Genomic DNA, 17,129 nt, shown 5'->3' on the forward strand with positions numbered 1-17,129 from the left:
GTTTGAGGTGTTGAGTTGAAATTTGGTGACATGATCCTTGAGGCAGCCTAGAATCAGTGTGCCAAGTTTAAAAACCTCTAGTCAGACGGTTCTATGCGTTGCCATAGAATTTCATTGATTTTAACAAAATTCAAAATGGCGGAAAATCCTCAAGGCAGAATATGACGTCATAGGTTGCGATGGATTCGTCGTCAGCCAAGAATTCCTGACATAGTGGAATTTTGTTTCTAGGCCAAACGCATCATGAGATATGAGCCAAAAGACATTTTTCCTAGTTATAGCGCCCCCTAGCGGCCAATTTGTTCCAACTTTGTTGTGGCCCTTTGAGAAGGGGTATCGCATAATCCCACCAAGTTTCGTCAAGATAGGCCAAAGGGCCGCCGAGAAATGAGCACACTTCCTGTTTCGCGTCTTCGCATCCAAATTTGATTGGCTGCCACGGCCAAACGCTTGTGAAATTCAAATCACCGGGTATAACTTTTGTGCAGGTTGGTCCAATTATGCTATCTTCCAAGTTTGGGAGAAATTGGTAAAAAATTGAGGGAGTTGAAACATTTTAATTGATTTTCACATAATTCAAATTGGCGGGAAAAATATATGGGCGGAAATGACGTCATGGGGTGCGTTGGATTCGTCTTGGCCCAAGGATTCCAGGGGTACCAAGATTTTGAAAATCAGACCAACGGTTCAAAAGTTACAAGCAGAAATGTACCTGGGATTTTGAAATGTTGGTGGCGCTAACGGGTTTGAGGTAGAGGCCTGAAATTTGCTGAGAGGAATGTTGAGATTGTCTAGAATCAGTGTGCCAAATTTCACAACTTTTTACCAGACGGTTCTATGGGCTGCCATAGACTTGCAGAGGCGGAAGTGGACTGAATAATAATAATAATAATAATAATAATAATAATAATAATAATAATAATAAGAAACAATAGAATCACTATGGGTGCCTTCGCAGCTTCGCTGCTTGGCCCCCAATAAGAAACAATAGAATCACTATGGGTGCCTTCGCAGCTTTGCTGCTTGGCCCCCAAATATAGCTGCAAGCAGCAATGTGGGGGCCAAGCAACTTATGAGCCTAGTCGGAAGGCCAGCAGAATGCACTTGGGCCAGGTAATGCCCTTGTGCAGCTTAGTCCAAAGTTGCTATCTACCAAGTTTGGGAGAAATTGGTGAAAAATTGAGGGAGGAGAAGCATTTTAATTGATTTTTACAAAATTCAAAATGGCGGAAAATCGTAAAGGCTAAATATGACGTCATAGGCTGCGATGGATTCGGCTTGAGCCAAGGATTCCAGAGATAGTGGAATTTTGTTTCTAGCCCAAACAGATCATGAGATATGAGCCAAAAGTAATTTTTCCTAGTTATAGCGCCCCCTAGCTGCCAAGTTGTTCCAAGTTTTTTGGGGACCTTTCTGGAGGCGTCTGGCAAAAGGCCACCAAGTTTCATTAAGATCTGCCAAAGGGCGGCCGAGATGTGAGCACACATCCTCTTTTGCGTCTGAGGAGCCAAATTTGATTGGCTGCCACGGCCAAACGCTTATGAAATTCATAAATCCGTGTAAGATGCTTGTGCAGCTTCATCCACAGTTACTATGTACCAAGCTTGGGAGAAATTGGTCAAAAACTGAGGGAGAAGAAGCATTTTAATAGATTTTCACATAATTCAAAATGGCGGAAAATCTACCAGGTGCAATATGACGAGACAGGGCGCGTTGGATTCGATGTCACCAAGGCATTCCAGAGATCCTAAGATTTTGACGATCAGATGTATGGTTCAAAAGTAACAACCAGAAATGTACCTGCGAATTTGACCTGTTGGTGGCGCTAGAGAGTTTGAGGTGGTGAGTTGAAACTTGGCAACAAGACCCTTGAGGGAGCGTAGAATCAGGCTGCCAAATTTGAAAACCTCTAGTCATATGGTTCTATGGGTTGCCATCGAATTTCATTGATTTTAACAAAATTCAAAATGGTGCAAAAACCTCAAGTCAGAATATGACGTCATAGGGTGCGATGGATTCGTCTTCACGCATGGATTCCAGAGATAATGGAATTTTGTTTCTACCCAAAACGCATCATGAGATATGAGCCAAAAGACATTTTTCCCAGTTATAGCGCCCCCTAGCAGCCAATTTGTTCCAAATTTTTTGCTGCCTTTTGGGGAGGCGTGGTGCATAATGCCACCAAGTTTCGTTAAGATACACCAAAGGGTGGCCGAGAAATGAGCACACTTCCTGTTTTGCATCTGCCTTCCAATTTTGATTGGCTGCCACGGCCAAACGCTTAGGAAATTCTAAAAACCGGGTAAATTTTTTATGCAGCTTAGTCCCCAGTTGCCAGCTACCAAGTTTGGGAGAAATTCTTCAAAAATTGAGGGAGGAGAAGCATTTTAATTGATTTTCACATAATTCAAAATGGCGGAAAATCTACTGGGTGGAATATGACGAGACAGGGCGCGTTGGATTCCTTTTGAGCCAAGCATCCCAGCGATACTAAGAATTTGATGATCAGACGTATTGTTCAAAAGTAACAAGCAGAAATGTACCTGTGAATTTGACCTGTTGGTGGCGCTAGAGAGTTTGAGGTGTTGAGTTGAAATTTGGTGACATGATCCTCGAGGCAGCCTAGAATCAGTGTGCCAAGTTTAAAAACCTCTAGTCAGACGGTTCTATGCGTTGCCATAGAATTTCTTTGATTTTAACAAAATTCAAAATGGCGGAAAATCCTCAAGGCAGAATATGACGTCATAGGGTGCGATGGATTCGTCTTGACACATGGATTCCAGAGATAATGGAATTTTGTTTCTACCCAAAACGCATCATGAGATATGAGCCAAAAGAAATTTTTCAGAGTTATAGCGCCCCCTAGCAGCCAATATGTTCCAATTATTTTGCTGCCCTTTGGGGAGGCGTGGTGCATAATGCCACCAAGTTTCGTTAAGATACGCCAAAGGGTGGCCGAGAAATGAGCACACTTCCTGTTTTGCATCTGCCTTCCAATTTTGATTGGCTGCCACGGCCAAACGCTTAGGAAATTCTAAAAACCGGGTAAGTTTTTTATGCAGCTTAGTCCCCAGTTGCCATCTATCACGTTTGGGAGAAATTCTTCAAAAATTGAGGGAGGAGAAACATTTTAATTGATTTTCACATAATTCAAAATGGCGGAAAATCTACTGGGTGGAATATGACGAGACAGGGCGGGTTGGATTCCGTTTGAGCCAACCATCCCACCGATACTAAGAATTTGATGATCAGACGTAGTGTTCAAAAGTAACAAGCAGAAATGTCCCTGTGATTTTGACCTGTTGGTGGCGCTAGAGAGTTTGAGGTGTTGAGTTGAAATTTGGTGACATGATCCTTGAGGCAGCCTAGAATCAGTGTGCCAAGTTTAAAAACCTCTAGTCAGACGGTTCTATGCGTTGCCATAGAATTTCATTGATTTTAACAAAATTCAAAATGGCGGAAAATCCTCAAGGCAGAATATGACGTCATAGGTTGCGATGGATTCGGCTTCAGCCAAGAATTCCTGACGTAGTGGAATTTTCTTTCTAGGCCAAACGCATCATGAGATATGAGCCAAAAGACATTTTTCCTAGTTATAGCGCCCCCTAGCGGCCAATTTGTTCCACCTTTTTTGTGGCCCTTTGAGAAGGGGTAGCGCATAATCCCACCAAGTTTCGTCAAGATAGGCCAAAGGGCCGCCGAGATATGAGCACACTTCCTGTTTCGCGTCTTCGCAGCCAAATTTGATTGGCTGCCACGGCCAAACGCTTGTGAAATTCAAATCCCCGGGTATAACTTTTGTGCAGGTTGGTCCAATTATGCTATCTTCCAAGTTTGGGAGAAATTGGTAAAAAATTGAGGGAGTTGAAACATTTTAATTGATTTTCACAAAATTCAAAATGGCGGGAATAATATATGGGCGCAAATGACGTCATGGGGTGCGTTGGATTCGTCTTGGCCCAAGGATTCCACGGATACCAAGTTTTTGAAAATCAGACCAACGGTTCAAAAGTTACAAGCAGAAATGTACATGGGATTTTGACCTGTTGGTGGCGCTAACGGGTTTGAGGTAGAGGCCTGAAATTTGCTGAGAGGAATGTTGAGAGTGTCTAGAATCAGTATGCCAAATTTCACAACTTTTTACCAGACGGTTCTATGGGCTGCCATAGACTTGCAGAGGCGGAAGTGGACTGAATAATAATAATAATAATAATAATAATAATAATAATAATAATAATAAGAAACAATAGAATCACTATGGGTGCCTTCGCAGCTTCGCTGCTTGGCCCCCAAATATAGCTGCAAGCAGCAATGAGTGGGCCAAGCAGCCTATGAGCCTAGTCGTCAGGCTCGCAGAATGCATTTGGGCCAGACAGATGGTCACGAGCACCCACAAGAAGTTTCATGTCGATATACCATCGTTTGACTGAGATACAAGGTCATTTGCTGTTTGGTGGCTTCACCATCAAATTCGATTGACTGTGATGGCTGAAATTACTTCAAGTGTACTAGGTGTGTGTGTGTGTGTGTGTGTGTGTGTGTGTGTGTGTGTGTGAGAGAGAGTGTGCATGAGAGAGTGTGTGTGTGTGTGTGTGTGTGTGTGTGTGTGTGTGTGTGTGTGTGTGTGTGTGAGTGAGTGCGTGTGTGTGTGTGAGAGAGAGTGAGTGAGTGTGTGTGTGATAGAGAGAGTGAGTGTGTGTGTGAGAGAGAGAGTGAGTGTGTGTGAGAGAGTGAGTGAGTGAGTGAGTGAGTGAGTGTGTGTGTGTGTGTGAGCTTCCAAAACTGCGACTTTGACCTGTTGGTGGCGCTAGAGAGTTTGAGGTGCTGAGTTGAAATTTGGTGACAAGATCCTTGAGGAAGCCTAGAATCAGTCTGCCAAGTTTAAAAACCTCTAGTCAGATGGTTCTATGCGTTGCCATAGAATATCATTGATTTTAACAAAATTCAAAATGGCAGAAAATCCTCAAGGCAGAATATGACGTAATAGGGTGCGTTGGATTCGGCTTGAGCCATGGATTCCAGAGATAGTGGAATTTTGTTTCTACCCAAAACGCATCATGAGATATGAGCCAAAAGACATTTTTCCTAGTTATAGCGCCCCCTAGCAGCCAATTTGCTCCAAATTTTTTGCTCCCCTTTGGGGAGTGGTGCTGCATAATCCCACCAAGTTTTCTTAAGATACGCCAAAGGGTGGCCGAGAAATGAGCACACTTCATGTTTTGCATCTGCCATCCAATTTTGATTGGCTGACACGGCCAAACGCTTATGAAATTCTAAAAATCGGGTAGGCTTCTTGTGCAGCTTCTTCCCCAGTTGCCATGTACCAAGTTTGGGAGAAATTGTTCAAAAATTGAGGGAGGAGAACCATTTCAAGTGATTTTCACATAATTCAAAATGGGGGAAAATCTACTGGGTGGAATATGACGAGACAGGGCACGTTGGATTCGGTTTGGCCCACGCATTCCAGCGGTCGTAAGAGTCTGATGATCAGATGTATGGTTCAAAAGAAACAAGCAGAAATGTACCTGCGACTTTGACCTGTTGGTGGCGCTAGAGAGTTTGAGGTGCTGAGTTGAAATTTGGTGACATGATCCTTGAGGCAGCCTAGAATCAGTGTGCCAAGTTTAAAAACCTCTAGTCAGATGGTTCTATGCGTTGCCATCGACTTTCATTGATTTTAACAAAATTCAAAATGGCGGAAAATCCTCAAGTCAGAATATGACGTCATAGGGTGCGATGGATTCGTCTTGACCCATGGATTCCAGAGATCATGAAATTTTGTTTCTACCCAAAAGTCATCATGAGATATGAGCCAAAAGACATTTTTCCCAGTTATAGCGCCCCCTAGCAGCCAATTTGTTCCAAATTTTTTGCAGCCCTTTGGGGAGGCGTCCTGCATAATGCGACCAACTTTCGTTAAGATACGCCAAAGGGTGGCTGAGAAATGAGCACACTTCCTGTTTTGCATCTGCCATCCAAATTTGATTGGCTGCCACGGCCAAACGCTTAGGAAATTCTAAAAAGCGGGTAAGTATTTTATGCAGCTTAGTCCCCAGGTGCCATCTACCAAGTTTGGGAGAAATTGGTCAAAAATTGAGGGAGGAGAAGCATTTTAATTGATTTTCACATAATTCAAAATGGCGGAAAATCTACTGGGTGGAACATGATGAAACAGGGTGCGTTGGATTCCTTTTGACCCAAGCATTCCAGCCACACTAAGAATTTGATGATCAGACGTATGGTTCAAAAGTAACAAGCAGAAATGTACCTGCAATTTTGACCTGTTGGTGGCGCTAGAGAGTTTGTGGTGCTGAGTTGAAATTTGGTGACAAGATCCTTGAGGCAGCCTAGAATCAGTGTGCCAAGTTTAAAAACCTCTAGTCAGACGGTTCTATGCATTGCCATAGAATTTCATTGATTTTAACAAAATTCAAAATGGTGGAAAATCCTCAAGGCAGAATATGACGTCATAGGGTGCGATGAGTTCGTCTTGAGCCAAGGATTCCTGACATAGTGGAATTTTGTTTCTAGCCAAAACGCATCATGAGATATGAGCCTAAAGACATTTTTCCTAGTTATAGCGCCCCCTAGCAGCCAATTTGGTCCAAATTTTTTGCTGCCCTTTGGGGAGGGGTGCTGCATAAAGCCACCCAGTTTCGTTAAGATACGCCAAAGGGTGGCCGAGAAATGAGCAAACTTCCTGTTTTGCATATGCCAGCCAAATTTGATTGGCTGCCACGGCCAAACGCTTAAGAAATTCTAAAAACCGGGCATATTTCTTGTGCAGCTTAGGCCCCAGTTGCCATGTACCACGTTTGGGAGAAATTTTCCAAAAATTGAGGGAGGAGAAGCATTTTAATTGATTTTCACATAATTCAAAATGGCGGAAAATCTACTGGGTGGAATATGAGGAGACAGGGCCCTTTGGATTCCTTTTGACCCAAGCATTCCAGCCACACTAAGAATTTGATGATCAGACGTATGGTTCAAAAGTAACAAGCAGAAATGTACCTGCAATTTTGACCTGTCGGTGGCGCTAGAGAGTTTGAGTTGCTGAGTTGAAATTTGGTGACAAGATCCTTGAGGCAGCCTAGAATCAGTGTGCCAAGTTTAAAAACCTCTAGTCAGACGGTTCTATGCATTGCCATAGAATTTCATTGATTTTAACAAAATTCAAAATGGTGGAAAATCCTCAAGGCAGAATATGACGTCATAGGGTGCGGTGGATTCGGCTTGAGCCAAGGATTCCTGACATAGTGGAATTTTGTTTCTAGGCAAAACGCATCATGAGATATGAGCCAAAAGACATTTTTCCTAGTTATAGCGCCCCCTAGCAGCCAATTTGTTCCAAATTTTTTGCTGCTCTTTGGGGAGGGGTGTTGCATAAAGCCACCAAGTTTCGTTAAGATACGCCAAAGGTTCGCCGAGAAATGAGCACACTTCCTGTCTTGCATCTGCCAGCCAAATTTGATTGGCTGCCACGGCCAAACGCTTAAGAAATTCTAAAAACCGGGTATGTTTCTTGTGCAGCTTAGTCCCCAGTTGCCATGTACCAAGTTTGGGAGAAATTCTTCAAAAATTGTGGGAGGAGAAGCATTTTAATTGATTTTCACATAATTCAAAATGGCGGAAAATCTCCTGGGTGGAATATGACGAGACAGGGCCCCTGGATTCGTGGTGACCCAAGTATTCCAGCGATACTAAGATTTTGATGATCAGACGTATGGTTCAAAAGTAACAAGCAGAAGTGTACTTGCAACTTTGACCTGTTGGTGGCGCTAGAGAGTTTGAGGTGCTGAGTTGAAATTTGGTGACAAGATCCTTGAGGGAGCCTAGAATCAGTGTGCCAAGTTTAAAAACCTCTAGTCAGACGGTTCTATGCGTTGCCATAGAATTTCACTGATTTTAACAAAATTCAAAATGGCGGAAAATCCTCAAGGCAGAATATGACGTCATAGGGTGCGATGGATTCGTCTTGAGCCAAGGATTCCTGCCATAGTGGAATTTTGTTTCTAGCCAAAACGAGTCATGAGATATGAGCCAAAAGACATTTTTCCTAGTTATAGCGCCCCCTAGCAGCCAATTTGTTCCAAATTTTTTGGGGCCCTTTCGGGAGGGGTGCTGCATAAAGGCACCAAGTTTCGTTAAGATACGCCAAAGGGTGTCCGAGAAATGAGCACACTTCCTGTTTCGCATCTTTGCAGCCAAGTTTGATTGGCTGCCACGGCCAAACGCTTGTGAAATTCAAATCACCGGGTATAACTTTTGTGCAGGTTGGTCCAATTATGCTATCTTCCAAGTTTGGGAGAAATTGGTAAAAAATTGAGGGAGTTGAAACATTTTAATTGATTTTCACAAAATTCAAAATGGCGGGAAAAATATATGGGCGGGAAATGACGTCATGGGGTGCGTTGGATTCGTCTTGGCCCAAGGATTCCAGGGATACCAAGTTTTTGAAAATCAGACCAACGGTTCAAAAGTTACAAGCAGAAATGTACCTGGGACTTTGACCTGTTGGTGGCGCTAACGGGTTTGAGGTAGAGGCCTGAAATTTGGTGAGAGGAATGTTGAGAGTGTCTAGAATCAGTGTGCCAAATTTCACAACTTTTTACCAGACGGTTCTATGGGCTGCCATAGACTTGCAGAGGCGGAAGTGGACTGAATAATAATAATAATAATAATAATAAATATAGCTGCAAGCAGCAATGTGGGGGCCACGCAGCATATGGGCCGAGTCGTAAGGCCAGCAGAATGCACTTGGGACAGGTAATGCCCTTGTGGAGCTTAGTCCAAAGTTGCTATCTACCAAGTTTGGGAGAAATTGGTGAAAAATTGAGGGAGGAGAAGCATTTTAATTGATTTTTACAAAATTCAAAATGGCGGAAAATCCTAAAGGGTGAATATGACGTGATAGGGTGCGATGGATTCGGCTTGAGCCAAGGATTCCAGAGCTAGTGGAATTTTGTTTCTAGCCCAAACGTATCATGAGATATGAGCCAAAATTCGTTTTTGCTAGTTATAGCGCCCCCTAGCGGCCAAGTTGGTCCAAGTTTTTTGGGGACCTTTCTGGTTGTGTCTAGCATAATGCCACCAAGTTTCGTTAAGATCTGCCAAAGTGCGGCCGAGATGTGAGCACACATCCTCTTTCGCGTCTGTGCAGCCAAATTTGATTGGCTGCCACGGCCAAACGCTTATGAAATTCGAAAATCCGTGTAAGACTCTTGTGCAGGTTCATCCACAGTTGCTATGGACCAAATTTGGGAGAAAATGGTCAAAAACTGAGGGAGGAGTAGCATTTTAATTGATTTTCACATAATTCAAAATGGCGGAAAATCTACCAGGTGCAATATGACGAAACAGGGCGCGTTGGATTCATTTTGACGGAAGCATTCCAGAAAGACTAAGATTTTGACGATCAGACGTATGTTCCAAAAGTAACAACCAGAAATGTACCTGCGAATTTGACCTGTTGGTGGCGCTAGAGAGTTTGAGGTGGTGAGTTGAAATTTGGTGACAAGACCCTTGAGGGAGCCTAGAATCAGTCTGAAAAATTTGAAAACCTCTAGTCATACGGTTCTATGGGTTGCCATCTAATTTCATTGATTTTAACAAATTTCAAAATGGCGGAAAATCCTCAAGGCAGAATATGACGGCATAGGGTGCGATGCATTCGTCTTGACCCATGGATTCCAGAGATAGTAGAATTTTGTTTCTACCCAAAACGCATCATGAGATATGAGCCAAAAGACATTTTTCCTAGTTATAGCGCCCCCTAGCAGCCAATTTGTTCCAAATTTTTTGCTGCCCTTTGGGGAGGGGTGCTGCATAAGGCCACCAAGTTTTGTTAAGATAGGCCAAAGGGTGGCCGAGAAATGAGCACACTTCCTGTTTTGCATCTGCAAGCCAAATTTGATTGGCTGCCACAGCCAAACGCTTAGGAAATTCTAATTACCGGGTAAGTTTCTTGTGCAGATTAGTCCCCAGTTGCCAGCTACCAAGTTTGGGAGAAATTGTTCAAAAATTGAGGGAGGAGAAGCATTTTAATTGATTTTCACATAATTCAAAATGGCGGAAAATCTACTGGGTGTGATATGACGAGACAGGGTGCGTTGTAGTCGGTCTGACCCAAGCATTCCAGCGATACTAAGATTTTGATGATCAGACGTATGGTTCAAAAGTAACAAGCAGAAATGTACCTGCGACTTTGACCTGTTGGTGGCGCTAGAGACTTTGAGGTGCTGAGTTGAAATTTGGTGACAAGATCCTTGAGGCAGCCTAGAATCAGTGTACCAAGTTTAAAAACCTCTAGTCAGATGGTTCTATGTGTTGCCATAGAATTTCATTGATTTTAACAAAATTCAAAATGGCGGAAAATCCTCAAGGCAGAATATGACGTCATAGGATGCGATGGATTCGTCTTGACCCATGGATTCCAGATATAGTTGAATTTTCTTTCTAGCCAAAACGCATCATGAGATATGAGCCAAAAGACATTTTTCCTAGTTATAGCGCCCCCTAGCGTCCAATTTGGGCCAAATTTTTTGTGGCCCTTTGGGAAGGGGTTTCGCATAATGCCACCAAGTTTCGTCAAGAGAGGCCAAAGGGCCACCGAGATATGAGTGCACTTCCTGTTTTGCATCTGCGCAGCCAAATTTGATTGGCTGCCACGGCCAAACGCTTATGAAATTCAAATCACCGGGTATAACTTTTGTGCAGGTTGGTCCAATTATGCTATCTTCCAAGTTTGGCAGAAATTGGTAAAAAATTGAGGGAGTTGAAACATTTTAATTGATTTTCACAAAATTCAAAATGGCGGGAAAACTATATGGGCGGTAAATGACGTCATGGGGTGCGTTGGATTCGTCTTGGCCCAAGGATTCCAGGGATACCAAGGTTTTGAAAATCAGACCAACGGTTCAAAAGTTACAAGCAGAAATGTACCTGCAACTTTGACCTGTTGGTGGCGCTAGAGGCTTTGAGACAGAGGCCTGAAATTTGCTGAGAGGAATGTTGAGACTGTCTAGAATCAGTGTGCCAAATTTCAAAACTTTTTACCAGACGGTTCTATGGGCTGCCATAGACTTGCAGAGGCGGAAGTGGACTGAATAATAATAATAATAATAATAATAATAATAATAATAATAATAATAATAAGAAACAATAGAATCACTATGGGTGCCTTCGCAGCTTCGCTGCTTGGCCCCCAATAATAAATATAGCTGCAAGCAGCAATGTGGGGGCCAAGCAGCATATGAGCCTAGTCGGAAGGCCAGCAGAATGCACTTGGGCCAGGTAATGCCCTTGTGCAGCTTAGTCCAAAGTTGCTATCTACCAAGTTTGGGAGAAATTGGCGAAAAATTGAGGGAGAAGAAGCATTTTAATTGATTTTTACAAAATTCAAAATGGCAGAAAATCCTAAAGGCTGAATATGAAGCCATAGGCTGCGATGGATTCGGCTTGAGCCAAGGATTCCAGAGATAGTGGAATTTTGTTTCTAGCCCAAAGGCATCATGAGATATGAGCCAAAAGTCATTTTTCCTAGTTATAGCGCCCCCTAGCAGCCAAGTTGTTCCAAGTTTTTTGGGGACCTTTGTGGTGGTGTCTGGCATAATGCCACCAAGTTTCGTTAAGATAGCCTAAAGGGAGGCCGAGATGTGAGCACACATCCTCTTTCGCATCTGTGCAGCCAAATTTGATTGGCTGCCACGGCCAAACCCTTATGAAATTCGAGAATCCGTGTAAGATTCTTGTGCAGCGTCGTGCACAGTTGCTGTCTACCAAGTTTGGGAGAAATTGGTCAAAAACTGAGGGAGAAGAAGCATTTTAATTGATTTCCACATAATTCAAAATGGCGGAAAATCTACCAGGCGCAATATGACGCGACAGGGCGCGTTGGATTCGGTGTGATCCAACCATTTCAGAGATTCTAAGGTTTTGACGATCAGATGTATGGTTCAAAAGTAACAGGCAGAAATGTACCTGCGAATTTGACCTGTTGGTGGCGCTAGAGAGTCTGAGGTGCTGAGTTGAAATTTGGTAACAAGACCCTTGAGGGAGCCAAGAATCAGTCTGCCAAATTTGAAAACCTCTAGTCATACGGTTCTATGGGGTGCCATCGAATTTCATTGATTTTAACAAAATTCAAAATGGCGGAAAATCCCCAAGGCAGAAAGTGACGTCATAGGGTGCGATGGATTCGTTTTGAGCCACAGATTCCTGACATAGTGGAATTTTGTTTCTAGCCCAAACGCATCATGAGATATGAGCCAAAAGACATTTTTGCTAGTTATAGCGCCCCCTAGCAGCCAATGTGTTCCAAATTTGTTGTTGCCCTTTGGGGAGGGGTGTTGCATAACGCCACCAAGTTTCATTAAGATACGCCAAAGGGTGGCCGAGATATGAGCACACTTCCTGTTATGCGTCGTCGCAGCCAAATTTGATTGGCTGCCACGGCCAAACGCTTAAGAAATTCTAAAAACCGGGTAAGTTTCCTGTGAAGCTTAGTCCAAAGTTGCGATTTACCAAGTTTGGGAGAAATTGTTCAAAAATTGAGGGAGGAGAAGCGTTTTAAGTGATTTTCACAAAATTCAAAATGGCGGGAAAACTATATGGGCGGAAAATGACGTCATGGGGTCCGTTGGATTCGTCTTGACCCAAGGACTCCAGGGATACCAAGTTTTTGAAAATCGGACCAACGGTTCAAAAGTTACAAGCAGAAATGTACCTGCAACTTTGACCTGTTGGTGGCGCTAGAGAGTTTGAGGTGCTGAGTTGAAATTTGGTGACAAGATCCTTGAGGCAGCCTAGAATCAGTGTGCCAAGTTTAAAAGCCTCTAGTCAGACGGTTCTATGCGTTGCCATAGAATTTCATTGATTTTAACAAAATTCAAAATGGCGGAAAATCCTCAAGTCAGAATATGACGTCATATGGTGCAATGGATTCGTCTTGACCCAAGGATTCCTGACATAGTGGAATTTTGTTTCTAGCCAAAGCGCATCATGAGATATGAGCCAAAAGACATTTTTCCTAGTTATAGCGCCCCCTAGCAGCCAATTTGTTCCAAATTTTTTGCTGCCCTTTGGGGAGGGGTGTTGCATAAAGCCACCAAGTTTTGTTAAGATACGCCAAAGGTTGGCCGAGAAATGAGCACACTTCCTGTTTTGCATCTGCCAGCCAATTTTGATTGGCTGCCACGGCCAAACGCTTAGGAAATTCTAAAAACCGGGTATGTTTCTTGTGCAGCTTCGTCCCCAGTTGCCATGTACCAAGTTTGGGAGAAATTGGTCAAAAATTGAGGGAGGAGAAGCATTTTAATTGATTTTCACATAATTCAAAATGGCGGAAAATCTCCTGGGTGGAATATGACGAGACAGGGTGCGTTGGATTCCTTTTGACCCAAGCATTCCAGCACTACTAAGATTTTGATGATCAGACGTATGGTTCAAAAGTTACAAGCAGAAATGTACCCGCGATTTTGACCTGTTGGTGGCGCTAGAGAGTTTGAGGTGCTGAGTTGAAATTTGGTGACAAGATCCTTGAGGCAGCCTAGAATCAGTGTGCCAAGTTTAAAAACCTCTAATCAGACGGCTCTATGCGTTGCCATAGAATTTCATTGATTTTAACAAAATTCAAAATGGCGGAAAATCCTCAAGGCAGATAGTGACGTCATAGGGTGCAATGGATTCGTTTTGAGCCACAGATTCCTGACATAGTGGAATTTTGTTTCTAGCCCAAACGTATCATGAGATATGAGCCAAAAGACATTTTTCCTAGTTAAAGCGCCCCCTAGCAGCCAATTTGTTCCAAATTTGTTGGTGCCCTTTGGGGAGGGGTGTTGCATAAGGCCACCAAGTTTCATTAAGATACGCCAAAGGGCGGCCGAGATATGAGCACACTTCCTGTTTTGCGTCTTCGCAGCCAAATTTGATTGGCTGCCACGGCCAAACGCTTAAGAAATTCTAAAAACCGGGTATGTTTCCTGTGAAGCTTAGTCCAAAGTTGCGATTTACCAAGTTTGGGAGAAATTGTTCAAAAATTGAGGGAGGAGAAGCGTTTTAAGTGATTTTCACAAAATTCAAAATGGCGGGAAAACTAAATGGGCGGAAAATGACGTCATGGGGTCCGTTGGATTCGTCTTGACCCAAGGACTCCAGGGATACCAGGTTTTTGAAAATAGGACCAACGGTTCAAAAGTTACAAGCAGAAATGTACCTGCAACTTTGACCTGTTGGTGGCGCTAAAGTGTTTGAGGTAGAGGCCTGAAATTCGCTGAGATTAATGTTGACACTGTCTAGAATCAGTGTGCAAAATTTCCCAACTTTTTACCAGACGGTTCTATGGGCTGCCATAGACTTGCAGAGGCGGAAGAACGTTGAATAATAATAATAATAATAATAATAATAATAATAATAATAAGAAACAGTAGAATCACTATGGGTGCCTTCGCAGCTTCGCTGCTTGGCCCCCAAATATAGCTGCAAGCAGCAATGTGGGGGCCAAGCAACTTATGAGCCTAGTCGGAAGGCCAGCAGAATGCACTTGGGCCAGGTAATGCCCTTGTGCAGCTTAGTCCAAAGTTGCTATCTACCAAGTTTGGGAGAAATTGGTGAAAAATTGAGGGAGGAGAAGCTTTTTAATTGATTTTTTCAAAATTCAAAATGGCGGAAAATCGTAAAGGCTAAATATGACGTCATAGGCTGCGATGGATTCGGCTTGAGCCAAGGATTCCAGAGATAGTGGAATTTTGTTTCTAGCCCAAACAGATCATGAGATATGAGCCAAAAGTAATTTTTCCTAGTTATAGCGCCCCCTAGCTGCCAAGTTGTTCCAAGTTTTTTGGGGACCTTTCTGGTGGCGTCTGGCAAAAGGCCACCAAGTTTCATTAAGATCTGCCAAAGGGCGGCCGAGATGTGAGCACACATCCTCTTTTGCGTCTGAGGAGCCAAATTTGATTGGCTGCCACTGCCAAACGCTTATGAAATTCATAAATCCGTGTAAGATTCTTGTGCAGCTTCGTCCACAGTTACTATGTACCAAGGTTGGGAGAAATTGGTCAAAAACTGAGGGAGAAGAAGCATTTTAATAGATTTTCACATAATTCAAAATGGCGGAAAATCTACCAGGTGCAATATGACGAGACAGGGCGCGTTGGATTCGATGTCTCCAAGGCATTCCAGAGATCCTAAAATTTTGACGATCAGACGTATGGTTCAAAAGTAACAAGCAGAAATGTACCTGCGAATTTGACCTGTTGGTGGCGCTAGAGAGTTTGAGGTGGTGAGTTCAAACTTGGCGACAAGACCCTTGAGGGAGCGTAGAATCAGGCTGCCAAATTTGAAAACCTCTAGTCATATGGTTCTATGGGTTGCCATCGAATTTCATTGATTTTAACAAAATTCAAAATGGTGGAAAAACCTCAAGTCAGAATATGACGTCATAGGGTGCGATGGATTCGTCTTGACGCATGGATTCCAGAGATAATGGAATTTTGTTTCTACCCAAAACGCATCATGAGATATGAGCCAAAAGACATTTTTCCCAGTTATAGCGCCCCCTAGCAGCCAATTTGTTCCAAATTTTTTGCTGCCCTTTGGAGAGGCGTGGTGCATAATGCCACCAAGTTTCGTTAAGATACGCCAAAGGGTGGCCGAGAAATGAGCACACTTCCTGTTTTGCATCTGCCTTCCAATTTTGATTGGCTGCCACGGCTAAACGCTTAGGAAATTCTAAAAACCGGGTAAGTTTTTTATGCAGCTTAGTCCCCAGTTGCGATCTACCAAGATTGGGAGAAATTCTTCAAAAATTGAGGGAGGAGAAGCATTTTAATTGATTTTCACATAATTCAAAATGGCGGAAAATCTACTGGGTGGAATATGACGACACAGGGCGCGTTGGATTCCTTTTGAGCCAAGCATCCCAGCGATACTAAGAATTTGATGATCAGACATATTGTTCAAAAGTAACAAGCAGAAATGTACCTGTGATTTTGACCTGTTGGTGGCGCTAGAGAGTTTGAGGTGTTGAGTTGAAATTTGGTGACATGATCCTTGAGGCAGCCTAGAATCAGTGTGCCAAGTTTAAAAACCTCTAGTCAGACGGTTCTATGCGTTGCCATAGAATTTCATTGATTTTAACAAAATTCAAAATGGCGGAAAATCCACAAGGCAGAATATGACGTCATAGGGTGCGATGGATTCGTCTTGACGCATGGATTCCAGAGATAATGGAATTTTGTTTCTACCCAAAACGCATCATGAGATATGAGCCAAAAGACATTTTTCCCAGTTATAGCGCCCCCTAGCAGCCAATTTGTTCCAAATTTTATGCTGCCCTTTGGGGAGGCGTGGTGCATAATGCCACCAAGATTCGTTAAGATACGCCAAAGGGTGGCCAAGAAATGAGCACACTTCCTGTTTTGCATCTGCCTTCCAATTTTGATTGGCTGCCACGGCTAAACGCTTAGGAAATTCTAAAAACCGGGTAAGATTTTTATGCAGCTTAGTCCCCAGTTGCCATGTCCCAAGTTTGGGAAAAATTCTTCAAAAATTGAGGGAGGAGAAGCATTTTAATTGATTTTCACATAATTCAAAATGGCAGAAAATCTACTGGGTGGAATATGACGAGACAGGGCGCGTTGGATTCCTTTTGAGCCAAGCATCCCAGCAATACTAAGAATTTGATGATCAGACGTATTGTTCAAAAGTAACAAGCAGAAATGTACCTGTGATTTTGACCTGTTGGTGGCGCTAGAGAGTTTGAGGTGTTGAGTTGAAATTTGGTGACATGATCCTTGAGGCAGCCTAGAATCAGTGTGCCAAGTTTAAAAACCTCTAGTCAGACGGTTCTATGCGTTGCCATAGAATTTCATTGATTTTAACAAAATTCAAAATGGCGGAAAATCCTCAAGGCAGAATATGACGTCATAGGTTGCGATGGATTCGTCTTCAGCCAAGAATTCCTGACATAGTGGAATTTTGTTTCTAGGCCAAACGCATCATGAGATATGAGCCAAAAGACATTTTTCCTAGTTATAGCGCCCCCTAGCGGCCAATTTGTTCCAACTTTGTTGGGGCCCTTTGAGAAGGGGTATCGCATAATCCCACCAAGTTTCGTCAAGATAGGCCAAAGG

Source organism: Neoarius graeffei, chromosome 14 (genome assembly GCF_027579695.1).
Source record: "Neoarius graeffei isolate fNeoGra1 chromosome 14, fNeoGra1.pri, whole genome shotgun sequence".
In the NCBI taxonomy this organism is placed as follows: domain Eukaryota; kingdom Metazoa; phylum Chordata; class Actinopteri; order Siluriformes; family Ariidae; genus Neoarius; species Neoarius graeffei.